The sequence below is a fragment of the Dermacentor albipictus genome, chromosome 1 (genome assembly GCF_038994185.2).
Source record: "Dermacentor albipictus isolate Rhodes 1998 colony chromosome 1, USDA_Dalb.pri_finalv2, whole genome shotgun sequence".
Taxonomy (NCBI): Eukaryota; Metazoa; Arthropoda; class Arachnida; order Ixodida; family Ixodidae; genus Dermacentor; species Dermacentor albipictus.
Window position 1 is genome coordinate 186,441,177 of NC_091821.1, and position 20,837 is coordinate 186,462,013.

Here is a 20,837-nt window from a genome sequence, read left to right on the forward strand (position 1 = left end):
CCGGCGCGTTCTCGCACCTCTGCGGAGGCCTGCAGTAACTCGGGACGGTAACTCTGCCACAGCATTGCTTGTGCGGGAGCGCTGAGATCGAGCCGCTCTGCAAACTGCTTAAAATGCTAAGAGAAGACGTGTTCAGAGGATGCCGGTAATTCGGCGGTTTCCCCTGGACAGAAAGTCCCATCGAAAGAATTCACTGTATCGATGTACTGCATAATGTCCTGGGCAGATTGTCTGCGTGAGGACATGTGAATGTGTTTGCATCCATTTGCACGGCTGCCAGGTCACCTGTGAACGTTACTTTGCTGTAAACCTGGACGTTCCCTTCGGTGATGTCATTCAATGTCGACTATAACCAAGCTCGTATGTTTGCTGACTCATGAGACGCGTCACAAGATATACGAGCCTAGCTCCTCGCCAACTCTCTATAAGTTGCGAGGGAAATTGAGAATGTCTAAATTTTTGGCGCTCTAGTTACGCAGCATCGCTACAGAAATGAACACGTAAGTATACTTTCAGATCTTTTTTTATATGTCTAGAGATCAGGTCATGTGATGACATACACGGATTTCATGTATATCGAGTCAGACGCTGTTCTGACACGCTTGAGGCAAAGTGTTGCGACGACTATTAGCCTCCTGTACCTTTAAAGATTGTTCATATACATTGCCTCCCACTATGTATACGCTTCGCGCACCGCCTATTAGCCCCGAGAATTAGGAGTGGCGCCCTCTCGCGAGTGACGTCTCGGCCAGGACGCCGCTCGCTCCGTCTCGCTCGGCTGCCGCGCGCGCTCGTTCCCTTCGTGTATGCTTGGGGTATGGGTAGCTCGAGCCGTACGTATTGAAGAATACGTCGGCTTCTTTCAGCTGCCATACCTTAACCACAGTTTCTTCTTCAAAAGCGTGTGAGTCGAGAAACTTTGCGGCTTGGATATCGCAAGCTAAGTAGCGTTAAAGGGGTCTACTAGGTTTTGCAATGTATATATGCGCCGTGTCTATCGGTAAATTTCGACTAAAAAAAAATATCTGCAAATTCATCGCGCGAAGTTGTGTATGATGCTTCGCTAAACATTTAACATTCCTTTAGTATTTAGCTATGAGAGGCATTGCATTTTACGTGGAAGAAAAATTTGGTAATTGGCGTCAACATGTTATCTGATTTTAGAAAGACACTGCCCAGCGAAGCTCTCATCATGATTCCTATTACTCTGGTGTGTTGTTCTATTCAAATATGGTCATTCATTAATGCGTAAAAAAATAGTTAGGCGCGCATTTATTATGAAAAAGTTTGCTGTTACTTTCATCCCCCTCTGAAACAGTCCTCCAAAAAACGAATTGCTCATGGCTGCTAACACGACGGCGCGTCATGTAGAGTATTTACATAGTTAATTCACAAACACCATAGTAGCAATCACCTGAGAGAAAAGTTTCATTGTTAAGATCGAGAGCCACTCAATTGAAAGTGATGAAATGTTTCATAGTGGCCCTCAGTAGCCTTTATCGACAATATGGCACACCCCTGATCACGTAAAGGTAGCAATCGACTGTCCGTATGGGAGGCACGCTATGTTCGCGAAACCCATCAGTTCACTACAACTTCGAATTAAAACCATAAAGCATTTTTTTTTTTACAGCGCCAACTGGAATGGCTAAAGTATTCACGAGCTACTACATCGCAGCTCAGATTTCCTGTATACAAAAGGAAAATTCAAGCACCTTCTGTCTCACCATGTCTCGATCCAGCGTTATTCAATTATACAAACGGATAACTATTCGCTTCGTCGGTACATAAAAGAGAACCTTGCAGGCAAATTAAGTTTGCTCCAATCCAATCGCATACATTCATAAAGAAAGCACCACAAGCCTTGCATATACTTTCACTTGATTTCTGACCTTCCACCGGGGGAATTTCGATATCTTCACTATGTCCCATACTACTAATCATTGACGCTTCGACTTCTTTCTGGCTGCAGCTATGCGGTCCAGCAGGCATACTTCACTAAAAATTGGGACGAGCAGCCTGTGTCAGTTCGCCAAACAGATTCGTCATGTATATTCCTCAAGCAGCAAGCACCAGTAAATTTCTCAAGTGAGTTTGATTTGATTTATTAATTTCCATTTACACACACACATGTACAGAGGAGTGGTAAGTGGAGGTGGATGAGGGGAAAAAGTCGCACAGACGCGGCTTGAGGTAACCTCACCCCCTTAGGTACAATATGGCTGCATGGGGTAACACATCAAGCGCCATATAAATTACATTTATATAGTGGCCATAAAACATTGCAGTTATACAATATATGAAAGAACAGTGAAATATTTCCACAATAACAATGCAAAACACACTGCGGCATTGAAATAAATAAATGATATACACTTGGTAATATAGACAAAAAAAGAGGAACATAACTTACATTATTAATCATTAACAAACGCGACCTAAAGAGGTGAGTTGAACGTGTAACACGGTAAAGGAAATATATATTGGTACATTCCTATTTTTACTCTGTAAATAGCTGTAAGCCTTCATTAACTTTACTTCAAATTTCCGCCGCTTAAAGAAAATAAACACGTGAAGAACCGCCTAATGTTGACAGGCAGTTAAAGAAGCAAGTGAGGCGTGTAGAATCTAAGCTCCAGTATTAGTTAAGTCCCCGTGCTACTGCCGAGCGTTTCTGTGAGGAAATGCAAAAATTCGATATTATACCATGAACTACTCGTCGTGAGCAAACCTATTTTAGCGGAATAAAATCAACGTAACTGCTGTAGAAGTCATATATAGCCATATATACTTGTTGCACCGCGGCAGGTATGGTATCATAACTGCCTTCCTATAGGCTATGCTTTTGCGATTGTCTATCCGCGCATGAAAAACCCGTAATGGGCTGGTCTGCGTCGCTTCGGCTGGCACTGTAGCGTTGCCTTCGAGAGCTGCATTGTTGTCTAAGAAATTAGCTCTTTGAATAAATGTTCGCAAAGGAAGACGTCGTAAAAATATATTTGAGACGCCCACCATAAGTATACAAGCAGAGAGAACGAGGGCGAACAAACGAAAACACCGCAGAAAGCGCCCGGACAACGCCCGAACTGTAGCAGACGACAGGCGCGAGTCCGTGCCCTGACGTCACGCGAGCGGCGCTCGCAGCGCCGCTCGCGTTCGTTCTCGGGGCTAATAGAGGGGCCACTGATAGCCACCTAGCGGGCGCTTCCAGCAGTACGCGCCGGAGCAGTAGCAGACGACAACCCTTTGCAGCAAGGATTGCTGAAGTTCGCGGCTGCGATTTCTCCTTTGTTCGGGTGCCAGGCTGCTGCTTCTGCGGTGACAGCTGTAGGGAAGACGCTGACGTCTGTGGCAGCGGGTATGAACACGATGTTACCGGTGTTTGGGACAACATAGTCTTCATACGTGCCAGGTGCGTCCCGCAGACAAACGCCATGAACCCCATTTACATGAAGTGGAGCTCATGTGAACTAGCTGATAAATTTTTGTTGACTAATGCGATGTCTCGATTGTTTTTTTTTTAATTCTATCCTTGCCGTAATGCTGTTTCTGTCCCTCAATAATAAGCACCCGTCGTTAGTGCAGACTCATATCAAACAAATCCGCACGGTGCGATGTCTGCATATGCCATTGTGATTTTTCTGCCGATGAATACATGTGACATCGCCGAATAAGTGCAGTTGAAGTCGCCTCAAGAAGAGTAATTGCAAATATATCGATGAAAACGCGTACACTAGTCAACAAAGTCACCAAACGCGCCGGTTAATAAAAGCGCGTGTTAGCGCTAGAATAGCAGCTTGGGCTTGTTGGTTTTCCATCCTGCTAGTAACAGCGCAAAATGTAGACAAGATACGAGACAAGAAGACACCATTTTGCGCTGTTACTAGCAGGATGTTAGCGCTAAACCGCCGATGAACTGTCGTTCCCGCTGCAGTTTTTGCAATTTTATATTCCCTAAGGGAGCTGCTTGGGAACGTACAAAGCTAAAGTCTGACTAACTTTCCAGTACTTTTTTAAAAATTTACTAGAGAGAGGCGCCACATGATATATTTAAAGGCAGAGCAGCGCCAGTCAAAGTAGATGAGCGCTGGCGGCAAGGCCAGGTTTAGTCCTCTGCAGCGTCCCCTGCAGCAAAGAAAGAATTCAGTCGAGTACGAAATTCACATGCAAAAAGGGACTAAGTTGTGAAACAAACAAATCACTCGGCGTGTTAAGTCTGCTCAGGCAGCATCGAGGTGTGATGACTTCCCAGACGTGACGCGAACTTTTCAGCGAAAAATAGAACAAAAATACCATATGCAGCAACTATTAGCAATTCTCGCCCTGAACTACCCATTTTCTAAACACATTTCTAAAAAAAACACAATATCTAATATGCCCTCGGGTGAAAAGAATAAAGCTGTTAAAGAAGCACTTCCTTTGTATCATTCCGATAAGACACAGCGTGATTTATACCCCTTACAAACCAGGCAGGGTGAAAACCTCGCAGCTCAAAATAATCAACAAGAGGTATCCATGAAGCAACTGGCAACAGTTAAACATGTGCGAAGCCGCGCATAAAATAGATATAAAAACATGAAGTGCGCGACAGCTGGTGCGATGATTTACCGGGCCACATAAAACCAACAATTTCAGTTCTTGGGAACTTCAGTAGCTTTAACATACGACACCATGTGCTCGTGCAGTCGTGCTGCCTAGCTACCGCAACGAAGTAAAGAACCGGAAAACAATATAAGCGGCAAACGGCATTCCGAACTTTAGCGAAATTCCTTTAAACCACATGCTGCACTGCAGACGAACTTCGTCGCTTACGCGTCTAACTATGATTGAGTGGGAAAAAAAAAAAACACCGACGAGACAAAGGAAAAGATGAGAACAAGAAATTTCCCGCCGAAGCGACGATCCATTTTAGCTACCGTTGCTTCCGCTGACGAGGCTTAGCGAGGAATGATAAGAAGCGCATCGCCGGCACGTTTTCGCCGGTATTTGAGCCCCCCACTGTGCAACAATTCCTCTTCAAAATTCCTTGAAGCTTTTGCCACCCCACACATGCGAAGGGTGTTGCCTATTTTGCTCTGAAAACGTGCATAAGACAGAGAAGCACTATCAACAGCACAACAAACTACAGCGCGCGGCTGGCTCCTCTCCCGTGTGTTCTGCGCAAGGCCGCCACCAGTGGCGCGTCCATCGGCGCGCACTATGCGTATAGCTGCAGTTTGCTGTTCATTTTTCTTTTGCACTCGGAACAAAATAATGCAATATGTTCTTGCAGAAAACAGACAACCGATGAGACGAGATAATCCTGGAGAATTTTCACCGAAATCAGAGATAAATATTTTTTTTTCTCCCGAGAGCTACAAGAAGGAGCTACAAGAAGGAGCTCAGGGCCAAGTACGCTCCGAGGTCAAGGATATGCTCGTCACACTCCAAAGCACGGTGGAAGCTTTACAGAATTCTCTAATCGCCCTTATGCACAGAGTCACCGCCATATGGAAGCTAATATTCAAACCCTTTTCACACAAACCGCTTCCACCGCTCAAACCGTAGCCATGGACACCACAGGAACCATCGCCGCCACCCTGCCACCTGCGGCATCCCCTATCCTTCATCATGGCCCTCACTAAAGCTGACACAACATTGTGGCAGTGGAACTGCCGAGGCTACCTCCATAAACAACCCGTTCTCCGTCAACACCTCCGTACGACTTCACGTCAACCCGACGTAATCTTGCTCCAGGAAACGCACAATACTCCGGTCAGCCTTCCAGGATATCACTTTTTCACTGCGAACAACGCTCCACACGGAGTCTCCACACTCGTTCGAAAAAGAATTACCGCACTCGAACACGATCTCAACGATCGGCGCACCGAACACCTCTTCATTGAGCTCATCCCGCACAGAAAACGAAAGGAAGGAATATTTATCCTCAACATCTACAATACTCCATCTCAACGCCATAGCCGATTTCTAACGCTCTTCAAAAAGGCTTTTAATATCGCTGGCAGCAGCCCCCTTATCATCGGAGGTGACTTCAATCTCCCGCACACAGGATGGGGTTACAGACACAGCTCTGCTGCAGGTCGTAACTTATGGCAAGACTCCCATGATCTCGGGCTTACGCTCATTACTGACCCAGCCTTCCCCACTCGGCTCGGCACTTCTACTGAACGAGACACGACGCCAGACCTCACTTTCACCAAAAACGCGGACAACGCCCATTGGCACAACACCCAACACGACCTCGGGAGTGATCACTGCATCATCCAAATTACTCTCCCACACTTAACAGCCGTTATGAGAAGAACGAGGGACTTTACTTGGACGGACTGGGATGCGTTCCGTAAACGCCGTGTAACAGCAACGACGGACACTCCCATTACCGACATAGAATCATGGTCATGCGATCTACTGTCTGATACTAAATCGGCCACCCGCATTATGACAACAGACGCCCCAACTGAGCGCATGGACAGTAGACTCGCCCATCTTATCGAGGCCAAATCATCCATCCTCTCTAGATGGAAGGGACAACGGCTCAATAGAAGACTCAGATGGAAGGTCGCATTTCTCAACAAGGAAATTGAAGCACACTGCCGAGTTCTAAGTCAACAGCAATGGACAGAGCTCTGTAACTCTTTAGATGGGCAACTCCACCACCCCCGCTCGTGGAAAATCCTCAAACATTTGATTGATAGCACCACCACCCGCTCATATCAACAAGATCGCCTCGCCAAGCTTTTATTCACAGAGAGCAAGACGCATGGCCAGGACCACGTCAAGAATAGCTTATGTCAAAAGTACATCCCATCTGGGCCCACTCAACCTCACGGCCCATACACAGGGACCTCCAACCCTGCCCTTGATGAAGATTTCAGCTTGGCAGAGATTCATGCTGCCCTACATAAGCTGAACAGCTGTTTGGCGCCAGGCCCAGATGGTGTTACGAATAAAACACTAAGAAATCTAGATGACCCCTCGGTGCAACAACTCACCGAATACATCAACACCTGCTGGCGCCAGGGATCCATTCCCCCGACATGGAAAACAGCCAAAGTAATTCTCATCCCCAAACCCGGTAAGCCATCTAGCCTCGCCAATCTCCGGCCTATATCACTAACTTCATGTGTAGGCAAGGTCATGGAGCACGCACTCCTAACCCGTGTAAACACTCACCTCGAAGACACATGTGCTTATCCCCACTAGATAATTGGCTTTAGACAGCATCTTTCCACCCAAGACGCTATGCTCCAACTTCAGTATCAAATCCTAGATGGCAAATCCCGTCACACGAAGGCGATCTTGGGCCTCGACCTCGAGCGCGCCTTCGATAATATAAGGCACTCCACCATCCTTCAGCGCATCTCCTTGCTCAACCTTGGAGAACGCACTTACAACTACGTAAGTGACTTTCTATCCAATCGGAAGGCCTTCCTGTCGGTCGGAGACATTCGATCGGAGGAACTCTCCCTCGGCAGCACGGGCACACCGCAAGGCTCTGTCATTTCGCCAATACTGTTTAATCTGGTTATGCTTGGATTAGCACAAGAACTACAAAAACTCGACGGCATTGAACACACCATATACGCCAATGACATTACAATCTGGGCTGCAAAGGGCAGTGACCGCCAAATCGAAACTGCCCTACAAGACGCCGTTGACGTCGTAGAAAATTATCTTGAATGCACGGGACTCCGCTGTTCCCCTGAAAAGTCGGAGCTTCTCCTATACCGCCCCACACTCCGTGGACGCCCCCCGCGGGGCTCCACAACTAAACGCCAATACGAGGAAATAGAGCTCAACCTGAGGGATGGCAGACCTATACCCGTGGTCCCTTGCATCCGCGTTCTTGGTATGACCATAGAAGCCAACGGAGCTAACTCTACGGCTATCTCAAAGATCCTTCGACAGATCGCCAATACATCCAGACTGCTGAAACGAGTGACCAACCGGCGAGGGGGTATGAAGGAAGACAGCCTAATCCGCCTTGTCCAATCTTTTATCGTCTGTCAGATTACTTATGTTGCGCCCTTTCTCAACTGGTACAAAGCTGAGAAGAGTAAACTGGACATCATCATTAGAGGAGCCTATAAGCAGGCCTTAGGACTACCCAACCACACCAGCACGGAACTTCTACTACAATTAGGTATCCACAACACGCTAGACGAGTTAATCGAGGCCCAACGTCGATCTCAACTAGAGCGGCTTACTCTCACGGAAACGGGCCGCAGCATTCTAAACAAGCTTAATATCACCTACCACCGTCAACATGGAGACAAACACCCAATACCACGCGTCATTCAGCAATGGATACACGCCGACCCTATTCCGAGAAACATGCACCCAGACTACAACAAAGAACGCAGGAAGGCACGAGCTGCTTCCCTCATCAAAGCTTACGCCAACACCGCGGGCGTCACCTTCGTCGACGCAGCTGAGTACCAAGATGGACGGCGCTTTGCGGCGGTTACCACAGCAGGCGGCTTGTTCCGACATGCTGCCAGCATCATTACCCAAAATGCCGAGACGGCCGAGGAAGTGGCCATCGCCCTGGCCACTCTTGACCCAGCCTGTCACACCATAGTGAGCGATTCTCGCGCAGCAGTCAACAACTACATCAAAGGTCGGATTTCTCATCAATCACTCCGCATCTTACGACAAGCCCCGCATTCGTCTGAAAATCAAATCACCCTCGTCTGGATCCCAGCACACGCCGGCGTTTTCCACCCGCACCTCACCAACCTCAACGAGGTTACACACTCCGTAGCACGAGGACTAGTCAACCGTGCCGGAGACGGTGCAGGTGCATCCGCAGGACGCGACCGCCTTACAAGATACAACGACCTTGTAAAGTCATTTTACCTCGCAAGAAGAACCTTCCCCACCCCTCACTGCAAGTTAAACAGGGCACAGGCAACCACCCTTCGCCTGTTACAGACGAATACATACCCCTCCCTCACACGCTATCACACTATATACCCCGACATCTACCCGAGCCAGACGTGCAAGGTCTGTAAAACTGAATCGGCAACACTCCCCCACATGCTATGGGAGTGCAAACACCAATACCAAGACCTTAATCCCGTGACCCTCTCGTCGAGATGGCATGCCGCCCTGCGCAGCTCCCACCTCGACGACCAACTCTGGGCGACCCAGCAGGCCTACGAAGCGGCGAAGAGGCAAGACCTCGACGTCCCATCGTGGGAGGCCTAGGCCCAGCCGACAAAACTGCTGATGCGTATTAAAGTTCACTCTCTCCCTCTCTCTCTCCGGAGAGCTCAAACTTGTTGACCTTTTGCGATTTCTCAAGATTTTCCGCCAAATTCTAAGATGATGGTACAAAGAGAGAACAAATATAGTTTGCTGTGCATTTTAGAAGGTAGCAAAGAATGCGCATGAAAAAGTCCGAGAGGTACTCACAGTTAAAAGAAACATGTATTAAAAATTATTGCAGAAAAGGCCCATTTCTGAGCCCCCATATTAAAAACTAAAACTAGTTTGTCATTTTTTGTTGTGTGTGTGTCGTGAGTCTGTGGAAACAATTGAATTTATGGTATTTCTATTTACAAAGTTGTGTATACACGGTAGAAGAATTATGAAATAGAACATTTTATTAATTTTCTACAACCTTTCAAAGTCGGACTGTCGTGCATTTGTATTAGCCGCACTTTTCATCGAGTCTCCGTTAATGTTTTTATGCATAAACAAAGGCTTGCGTTGAAAAAATGAGCTCGGTTAGGATGTACGGAGGGATTTCACTATACCACAAAAAAATTGCTGAAATGAAGAAAATAGTCGTACCTCCCTGTGATTATCCTAATTTGAGCGCACCCAGCACAATCATTTGGAATATAGTCACCACTAGCGTCTGACTTTCTGCCAGAAAACCAAATAAGTCCTTATATTACCCTTGCATTCGGATAGAAACAAAAAAAAAACTGTTCGAGAACTTCGAATAGTGAATTTCTCGTATCGAATAGCAACGATTACTCGATTCGTACATTCGAAATTATTATACTCGTACGCGTCTACTTCATGTGCATCGCCGCTTACGTTCGTCTTGGAGTCGGAAACAATGTGGTCATGTAAAGAAGTGGCCACTTTCCATGTTGGAAGTATCAGCGGTGGAATAAGCTAAAGTGCTTCGGCGATATTGCGTCTCATGGCACTGCTGTGGAGGGACCCAAGTCACGGCTGCCGGTCAAGCCGTCGTGCCCAATGGCGGATATCGTAGCTTCATACTCAAACTGCGCTAGCAATATGTCGTATGGCTGTTCAGCGTGCACCATGGGAATGACGGGCAGCAACACATTTGTCCGCGCTTAGCCATCTTATGGAGTGCGCGGTCGCTTTGTATAGCTAGGATATAAGTTTTTAATTTCGGGGCAGAAACTTACGAAAAGGGTTCTACTTAAATTGAGGACGACGCAACGAGCTATGGAAAGAAGAATAAGAGAAGGTTGGGTAAGGGAACAAACGCGAGTTAATGACATCTTAGTTGAAATCAAGAAAAAGAAATGGGCATGGGCAGGACATGTAATGAGGAGGGAAGATAACCGGTGGTCATTAAGGGTTACGGAATGGATCCCAAGGAAAGGGAAGCGCAGCAGGGGGCTGCAGAAAGTTAGGTGGACGGATGAGATTAAGAAGTTTGCAGGGACGACATGTCCGCAATTAGTACATGACCGGGGTAGTTGGAGAAGTATGGGAGAGACTTTTTCCGGAAAAGAATTTAAAAGATAAAACAATTTCTGTTAATTTCATTTCACATTCTTCTTTTCTTCGATGCTTGCGACCCCAATTCGTCGATGTTAATACTATAGCGTGACGTGTTTCCTGTTTCCAATTTTCGCCGAGTGTCCGCTCTTGTTCAATTCCTTTCTCTATGCTCTGGGGGCGTCACGTTTTACAAGTAGCTTGGCACTCGCAGTGGTCGTCAAGCTATCTGTCGTGACGTTACACGCCGCACACAGGCAGGCGATAATAGCACATCCCTCTTTTTCAAGCACAGGAACATGGTAGAGAATATATGTTATACCAGAAAAAAACAAAACAGCAAACCACTCAAAGTCAAGTCATATGGATTTCTTCACCACACAGGAACATTCGGAAATTCAAGATAGAGAACCTATTTTGTACTAGAAAAACACTAAACACTAAACACCAAAGCACTACTCATCAAAGCCCAGTCGGATGGGTTTCTTCACCAGTCTACCAAACCGTGTTACAGTGGGAGTGGGGTCACCACTGGCCACAGCGGGAGTTGGAGGCCCCGCTGAATCTGTTGCAGTCGCGCCATCTGGGCTATGAGCCAATTGTGCCGCGCTCGGCTGCTCCGCGGTTTCTGGAAATTCGTAAGTTTCCATGTGCGCCCTTTCTTTTGGGAGACGGTTAAGCATTCTCCCGTTTCGGCGGGGGTAAACGCCGTGGTCTGTTCGCACTACATATGACCTGTTAGGGCTGGCGTCTGACACCACGTGGCGACAGGAATTTCGCCCGACCTTTTACCAGGCTTCGTTGAAATGAGGGTTGACTTCTCCTGCGAGGGTTAACGTCAGGCACCTTGCGCACAAAGGGCCTTCTACCAGGATTCGTCGAAATGGGGGTTGACTTCTCCTGCGATGGTTAACGTCAGGCACCTTGCGCACAAAGGGCCTTCTACCAGGATTCGTCGAAATGATGGTTGACTTCTCCTGCGATGGTTAACGTCACGCACCTTGCGCACAAAAGGACCTTCTACCACCCGGCCTTCTACCACCCGGCCTCCTACCACCCGGCCTTCTATCAGGCTTCGTCGAAATGAGGCGTGACTTCTCCTTTCCTTGCTCGGTAATGCAGGAGGAGGGGCCCTCTCTCTGTGCCTGTCACGTGACATCGACGGAAGCAAGATCCCGCCCACTCTTGTAGAGAGCCTATTTAAGGGGCTCCGAAATGTACTTTTATATACTTCATGCTTTTCTTATTTTCATTCATCTACCTTTGAATAAACCGTGCAAGTTACGCACTAGCAAATCGTCTCGCCCTTGCTCGGTCGCCATGGTCTACCGGATGCCTGCAGCGCGCCGACAACGCCACGCTACCCAATAAGTAATGTCGGTCGAGCTTCGATAGGCAGGTGCCGCTACTTCTCGGCAGCAGTACAGTACGCTACCCTGGAGTACGCAACAAACTGACTGACGGCGATTGGGATACGGAATCCTGGAGACCCCAACTTGGACGACAACTACGAGATCGTAGCATCTTCGTCCTGGCGACAACATTCGGAAGGAAGGTGTCTGGATCATGACTGCATATGGTGAGTGCACGGCTTTTCTTCACTGAGATATCACTTGGCTTTTACGTATTTTTTGGAAAGTACATTGGAGTGATTTTTCTTTAAACCGTTGACGGAAATTTGAGTACGTCAAGGTTGAATAGAGTGGAGGTTTAGCAGCACTAAGGGCAGCCATGAACTTGAAGGCACTAAAGAAGCCGGATTTGTTGAGCTTGGCCAAAGAGTTGGGCCTCCAAATTGCCGAATCAAAGAGAAAGCCGGAGATCATTGACGCGATCGAAGCGACCGAGGCAGACGACGAGGAACTGACGGAATGCCTAGAGAAAGAGCGTAAGCGCCTTGAGGAAAAAGAGGAGCGCGAGCTGGCAGCACGTGAGGCCAAAGAAGAGCGCGACCTCGAAATGAAGCGGCTAGAGATTGAGCTTCTGAAAGCACAAAATAGCGAAAGACGTAGCACAGAGGCACGTGAAAGCGAGCGCAGAATGACAGACTTGATGGCACCCTACGCAGTAGGAGGGGACATAGGTATTTTTCTGGTACCGTTTGAGCGCACGTGTGAGAAGGCAAAATTCGCGAGAAACACGTGGCCGCAACGCTTGCTTACGTTGCTGCCACGGGAGGTAGCTGATATTATCGCCCGCATGGGGAAGGAAGAAGCAGAGGACTTCGATAAAGTCAAATCGAAGCTGCTTAAACAGTATAGATTATCAGCAGAAGCATTCAGGAGAAAATTCAGGGAAGTCGAGAAAACCAAAAGCGAGTCATACTCAGATTTTGCATACACCTTAGAGGTAAACCTGAAGGAATGGCTCAGAGAAGAGGGTGCACTCGGCGACGCCGAAAAGACAATGCAGTGCGTTGCTTTAGAACAGTTCTACCGCCGGCTGCCAATAAACATCAAGTATTGGGTTCAGGACAGGCCAGGCGTAGACATTGTTACGAGAGCGGCCGATCTCGCTGAAGAGTACGTAACTCGCCGTGCGGACGAAGGCAGCGAAGCTCCTAAGGAGGAGATGAATAAATGCAGACCCGACAAGCCACAGCGATGGTCAAAGTCGAGTCGGTATAAAACAATGGAAAGGTCAGATTCGGTGAAAACTAGTGAGGAGGAAAGCGAGGGAGAAAAGGAGTCACCCGAACAGAGGGCAGAAAGGCAAGAAAAAAGGGCTTTCGAGGCAAAGAAACCAGTAGTTTGCAACAACTGCCAGCAAACGGGGCATATCTCCGTGGGGTGCAGAAATCCCAAACTAGTGTTGATGTCACTAAGTAGTAACGCAGAAAATCTGAGCTTGCTAGAACCATAAATTCGAGACCTCGTGGTAAACGGCAAACCGTGTAGAGTGCTTCGCGACTCGGCAGCCACAATGGACGTGGTGCATCCGTCGTACGTGAAGGAAGGCCACTTCACGGGAGAATGTGCTTCGATAAGGCAAGCCGTAGAGGCCTCCAGTGTTTGTCTCCCGGTGGCCAAAATTCGCATTGAAGGCCCTTTCGGCGTACTGGACACGGAAGCCGCCGTCTCGTCACATCTCCCGCCACAGTATCCATATTTGTTTTCTAACAAATCAGAGGATTTGCTACGACGCAAGGGAATCGGGTTTAGTGAGGGAACAGTGCAAGCCCTAACTCGTTCCCAGGCAGTGTACGAATGTCCAGTGGTGGAGAAAACAAGTTTGACCGCTGATTCGTCAACCAGTACTGAACAGGACAGCCCTATATAGGGGATGAGGCGGAAAGTACGCCAGTTAATGAAGTCCGGAAAGCAGCAGAGCCTGAAATGTCGCGAGAGGCAGAATGTAGGAGAAAGTTGTTAAACATAAGCCCTGCCACAATGATTGCCGAGCAGGAAATGCGTAAAGCACAATACAATGCTGAGCATTACTATGACAGGACGGCTCGCACGCGACGCTTTGAAGTTGAGGAAAAGCGAATGATCGTGAAACCCTCTTTGAATAACCAATCTGAGGAGTTGCCTAGCGACTTTCCAGAGTTAACAGCAGTGACGGAGGCAAAAGACATTCACGAGACCATTGACAAGTTAGTAGAACAGGCGGAGTTGATTCCCAATCAAAGGGCCGAACTGAGGGAACTCGTGTTTGAATTTAAAGATGTATTTTCAGACACACCGCGCAGGACAACTGCGATCGTTCACGATATCGAGTTAACCTCGTCGGGCACAGTTCGTTCGAAAGCTTATCGCGTTTCGCCTCGTCAACGTGAAGTCATGACCGCTGAAATAAACAAGATGTTAGAGCTAGGTGTAATTACTCGAGCCAGGAGAGAGTGATTATACCTCGCCTCTCATCTTGGTTGAGGTCCCAGGAAAAGAGCCGCGGCCATGTATCGACTACCGCAGGCTCAATTTAATCACGAAGGACTAGACTTATCGAATACCGCACATCGAGGAAAGGCTTGAAAAGGTGAGCAGTGCTAATTTCATTTCTACGCTCGATTTAGTCAGAGTATTGGCAGGTTCCGTTGACCGAGAGGGCAAGCAGGCTTGCAGCGTTTATTTCCCCGATGGGAAACTTTCGTCCTAAAGTCCTGAGTTTTGGATTCAAGAATGCGCCATATTGCTTCTCTAGACTTATGGACCAGGTGCTACGAGGAATGGGGGACTTTGCACTGCCCTATCTCGATGACATAGCTATCTTTTCTTCATCATGGGCGGACCATATGCAACACCTGCGAACCATGTTGTGTCGTCTACGAAAGGCCAACTTAACTGTTAAGGCTCCCGAATGCCACTTAGGGCGCGCGGAGGTAGCTTATCTAGGTCATGTAATAGGGCAAGGCCATCGTCGGCCTTCCGAGGTTAAACTGACCGCAATAGACAACTTCCCGCAACCACGCACCAAGCGGGACATCAGATCATTCCTTGGCTTGGCGGGTTATTACCAAAGATATATTCCGCGGTATTCCGAGATTGCGAGTCCTTTAACGGGTGCTTTCAGAAAAACAGAACCACAAACGGTAAAGTGGGATGACGCAAAAGAAAAGGCTTTTAGTATGCTGAAGAACGCACCAACGAGTCAGCCAGCGTTGAACGCGCCCGACTACTCTAAGCCATTCATTCTTCAGTGTGATGCCAGCGACAGGGGTATGGGGTGGTGCTCTGTCAAAAGAGAGATGACGAGAACGAACATCCTGTACTGTACGCCAGTAGAAAGCTTTCAGTTCGTGAGGAAGCATACAGTGCATCAGAAAAGGAATGCGCCTGCATAGTTTGGGCGGCACAGAAGCTAGCTTGCTATATCGCTGGCTCAAGATTCACCATAGAGACTGATCACTGTCCCCTCACATGGCTGCAGTCCATGTCTACGAAAAACGGTCGTCTTTTGCGCTGGAGCTTGGCTCTTTAACAGTACACCTTCGATATTCGCTACAAGAAGGGTAAGCTTAACGGCAATGCCGACGGTTTAAGTCGTTGCCCCTAGAGTATCGAAAGCCTCATGCTCATCCGGGTTTCCGTGGCATTTTTTTCGTTCGTTCATACGTTTTCCCACTTCATATGTTTTTCCGAAGTGAAGCCGATTGTTAGCTGATTTTAATAACCACGTCTTAACGCTTTCAAGAAATGGCTGTTTTTAGTGTTGAGGGGGGGGGGGGACGCGCGTGGGGAATGGGAAAGGTGTAGCGGGTTTTCTTTTTCTTTAAAGCCGGGTGTGTCTCGGGGGAGGGTGGCCTTGTGCTCGCTGCTTTGTGGTTGTGGGTCCGGCACTGTTCTCGGGTGATTGCTTGCCCACGCAGGAGACGAAAAGTTGCGGGACCTGCTTGCAAGACCAATTTCACCGGACCAGACCAGGGAGAAAAGTCACCTGAGCGCCACGAGGACGGATGACCACTCCCGGGAATCTACCTACTACGAACTAAGGGTTCGTGACCTCTACGGGGAATTCTGATACCGAAACGCCGATCCCTCGTACAGCGGCTGCTGGCCCCTACACGTCGGGATCTTCCTCCCCCGCCGGAGATGCTGTTAGGGTTGGCGTCTGACACCACGTGGCGACAGGAATTTCGCCCGACCTTCTACCAGGATTCGTCGAAAAGAGGGTTGACTTCTCCTGCGAGGGTTAACGTCAGGCACCTTGCGCAAAAAGGGCCTTCTACCAGGATTCGTCGAAATGAGGGTTGACTTCTCCTGCGATGGTTAACGTCACGCACCTTGCGCGCAAAAGGACCTTCTACCACCCGGCTTTCTATCAGGCTTCGTCGAAATGAGGCGTGACTTCTCCTTTCCTTGCTCGGTAATGCAGGAGGAGGGGCCCTCTCTCCGTGCCTGTCACGTGACATCGACGGAAGCAAGATCCCGCCCACACTTGTAGAGAGCCTATTTAAGGGGCTCCGAAAGGTACTTTTATATACTTCATCCTTTTCTTATTTTCCTTCGTCTACCTTTGAATAAACCGTGCAAGTTACGCACTAGCAAATCGTCTCGCCCTTGCTCGGTCGCCATGGTCTACCGGATGCCTGCAGCCCGCCGACAACGCCACGCTACCCAATAAGTAATGTCGGTCGAGCTTCGATAGGCAGGCGCCGCTACTTCTCGGCAGCAGTACGGTACGCTACCCTGGAGTACGCAACAGACCGCGGTTTCGGTGCTCGTGCGAGGACTGTGGCCTTGGATTGCATGTCTGTCACCCAGACCAAGTCACCTGCTTCTAGCACGGGAAGCAGTCTGGACCGATGCGTCGATTGTAGTAGCGGCATTGCCGCCATCTCACCGTCTGTTCTCTGGCCACGACTTTCGGGCTGCTTTTTTCCGGATTTCGATGACGTGGTAGCATTGGGACTCTTGTCCTCAGTCGCCTACCCATAAGTATTTCCGCAGGACTGACCCCAAGAATTCCGGGCGTCGCCCTGTAAGCCAACAATGCCAGATAAGGGTCTTTAGACTTTAGAAGGAGGTGCTTAACCGTCTGAACCATTTACTTTACTTCCCCGTTGCCCCGCGGGTGCCTCGGACTCACAGTGACATGGCGAAACCCGTAGGACAGAGCGAACTGTTGAAACTCAGTTGCCACGAACTGAGGACCGTTGTCGGTCACCACACATTCAGGGATTCCATGCCTAGAAAAAATACTGTTCAGTCTATCAATGACCGTTCCCGACTTCGTGGAAGGAAGAATGGCTACCTCAGGGTAACGTGAAAGATAATCCACGGCGACAAGATATGCCTGGCCGTTGATTACGCACAGATCTACTCCCACTCTCTCCGAAGGAAACGATGGTGTTGCGGTTGCTATCATGGGCTCGGCTAGTTGCTGGGAATGTTGTGCGCAAACAGTGCACTGATTCACGAACTGTGCCAGATCGGTGCTCAATCCTGGCCACCAGACAGAACCTTTAGCAACATTACGACAATGCACGATACCCTGGTGCCCATCATGTAGTCTACACAGCACTTCCGTTCTTAGAGACTGTGGGATTACAAGCCTTGTTCCTTTCAACAAGAGACCATCAATTATGCTAAGGCATGCTCTATCTTGCCAGTAAGGCATGAGGAAAGAAGGAACATTCGGTTTCCTTGGCCATTTGGTTTTACACAGTCTGCGCAGGTGTTTGCAAACGGGATCATTAATTTGACATTCTCTCACTCTGGATAAAAAATTGTCCCCCGTTTCCAAGCCAAGCAAACACGCCTTAGAGTACGCTGTGATGTCTGACACACTCAAGCCTTTTTCAGAATCGCTGCCTGCTACAAGGGGTCGCGAAAGGGGTATCGGCTGTGACTAGCGATTTGCCGGGAACGTACTGGACCGTGAAAAGATAGCGCATTAGGCGTAGCCGGAAGCGTTGAATTCGAGGGGGCATATGATCAATGGCCATCTGGCCCAGTAAAGACACTAAAGGCTTGTGATCAGTTTCAAGTGTAACGTTTAGGCCACGGATGTACTCGTCAAATGTGTCGGCTGCCCACGTCAGCGCTAGCGCTCCTTTTTCTATCTGGGAGTATCGCCGTTCTGTGTTCGTGAGAGAACAAGACGCGACTGCTATTGGTTTACGGTGACCGTTTTTCTGCGTTTGAAAAAGAACAGCTCCCAGTCCGAATAAAGAGGATGCGTCCGCTGAAAGGATGGTAGGAAGCGTTGCATCGTACATGGCCATACACTGCGCAGAACAAATAAGCTCTTTCAGCTCGTTCAGCGCTTTTGCTTGGTCACACCCCCAGACCCATTTGCGATCTTTGTGCAAAAGAGCACGCATCGGAGCGGTAGTTTGCGCCAGGTGAGGCAAAAAGCGACCTAGGTGATTGGCCATGACGAGCAAGCTTCTCAGTTCGGTGACATTTTTCGGTGCGTTTAGATTCTTAATAGCGCTGACCTTCGCTGGATCAGGCTCAATTCCGTTCTCATTCAGAATATGGCCCAAAAATCTCAGTTTATTAACGCCAAACAGGCACTTTTCTTTGTTCAGAGTCACGTTTGCGCTAGCTAGGCGTGACATAACATCAGCTAAACGTTCGTCATGCTGGGCTTTCGTATAACCAAACACTAAAATGTCATCCATGACGTTGACAACACCTGGCAGGCCACATAGGATTTCGGACATCCTTTTCTGGAAATACTCCGGAGCGGACGTAATTCCGAACGGTAGTAAAACAGTACCTCCCGAATGGAGTCAAGAACGTAGTTAGTTCTTCAGAGTCCCTACTTAGTCGGACTTGATGGAACCCCGAGAAGGCGTCAAGCTTCGAAAACCATTTCGCACCCGCCAGAGAGCCTAATGCTTGATCGACCGTAGGGAGCGTGAAGCGTTCACGAACGACGTATTTTATTATTTAACTTTGTGAGGTCGACGCATACTCTCGATTAGTTCACCCGACTGTTTCGTTACCAGGACTATTCCTGCGCACCAATCCATGGGGCCGACTACCTTTCTAATTATTCCCACGCGCACGAGTCTCTCGATTTCGTGCTTTAGCTTTTCCATGAGCGGAATCGGCACTCGCCGCGGAGTGGTTATGGCATGTGGAATTGCGCCCGGTTGTAGCCTGATTGTGTATTGTAGGGATTAGAGCGGTCGTAGTTGTAGGGAGGATCTTGGAGCGACAGGACTAAGAGAGCAGGATTCATTTGCAGTATTAACATTTTGAACAAGACATACATCGACAGTCTAGCGTGACTCCCATATGGAGCCCGCAAGACTTACATACAGCAAACAGCTTACGAGCACACAGCTCACGAGTACATTTTTAGCATAACAACGATCACTCAGCTCCCGACGACGAGCACACCCTAGCAGCGGGCAACCGCTGCTTAAAAGCACTTGGTCCCCCCTTGATTCCCAGTGGACGGAAACGTTCGTCCAGTCATCGTTCGACGTCACCGTTCGACGTCACCGAAGATGACCTGCCCTTTTGGAGGAGGCGGGCTCACATACTCGTGTTGCACACACACACACACAGGTGTAAAGGTTCGGAGCCTACGTCAGAGGGCTTCGTAGAACTCTGCTTTGTCCCGGGTGGCGCGGCCGAGTACCACATTCCTGAGCTGACCCCACGCCACGTAGCTGCCGGTTTATTCGCAGTTCTCTGAAATGCGCCCCGTCCGGTTGGATAGGAACACGTGCAGCGGGCTGAAAGCTGGCACGTTGCCATCCCGTCCGGCCATTCCTAACAGTATTCTCCTAGGATAGTGCCTAGACTACGATTCATGCGCGGAAAAAGTGTCTCATACCGTTGCTTGTATGCAGTAAGCGAGTCGGCAAATTTAACGATACCTAAAGCCTCTAAGGCTGGCAGCCCGAGAAGTACGTCGCGAAGAGGGATAACGACATAGCACGTTTGTCGGACAGTCCTCTGTTTCCACGCAATCTCTGCGACAAATTTGCCTAGAACATTGAGCTTGTTCCCGCCAGCCCCCTGTAGTACCTCGTCTGCGTTACCCAGGTGGGTGGGCAATCCTGGAAATGTAGAAGGTAGAACCGACACTTCTGCACCCGAATCAACTTTAGCAAGGATAGGCACACAGTTTATCAGAACCTGCACACAGTGCGCTTTCCCGGCCGCGTCAATCGCGTCAATGAAAGTTTCTCCGGTACCATGTTCGACAGCCGAGACGTGTACCTTTCGTTGCGCTGACCGAACTTTCTTAAGGCAGGCTTTCCCTAAATGTCCTTTGTTACCACAGTAGTGGCACTTGGAAGCTTTGGCTGGGCACGTCGACCTCGGGTGCGCGTCGCCGACGCAGTAGGGGCACCGTCCCTCTTTGTGCTGCGGGCGTTTCTGGTGGCCTACGGCGTCCACAATGGCGCCTTGGTCCTGAAGTTCTGGCGGGATCCCGATGTGGATACCCTCCGGTCGAAGGCTCTGCTGCTGCTGACGCACGGTTTCCTTGAGGCGAGCCTTGGCCAGCGCCGTAGCCAATGTCAGCTGCGGATCCATCTGCAAGGCCTTGGATAGTTGCACGTCCCGGAGCCTGACGACAAACCTGTCCCGGATGAGTCCCTTCTTCATATCCCCAAAGTCGCAGCGGTCTGCCAGCACGTGAAGTGCGGTTGCGAACTGATCCATCGACTCTTCTGGCCGTTGCTGGCGTCTCTGAAAGCAGGCACTTTCATAAAA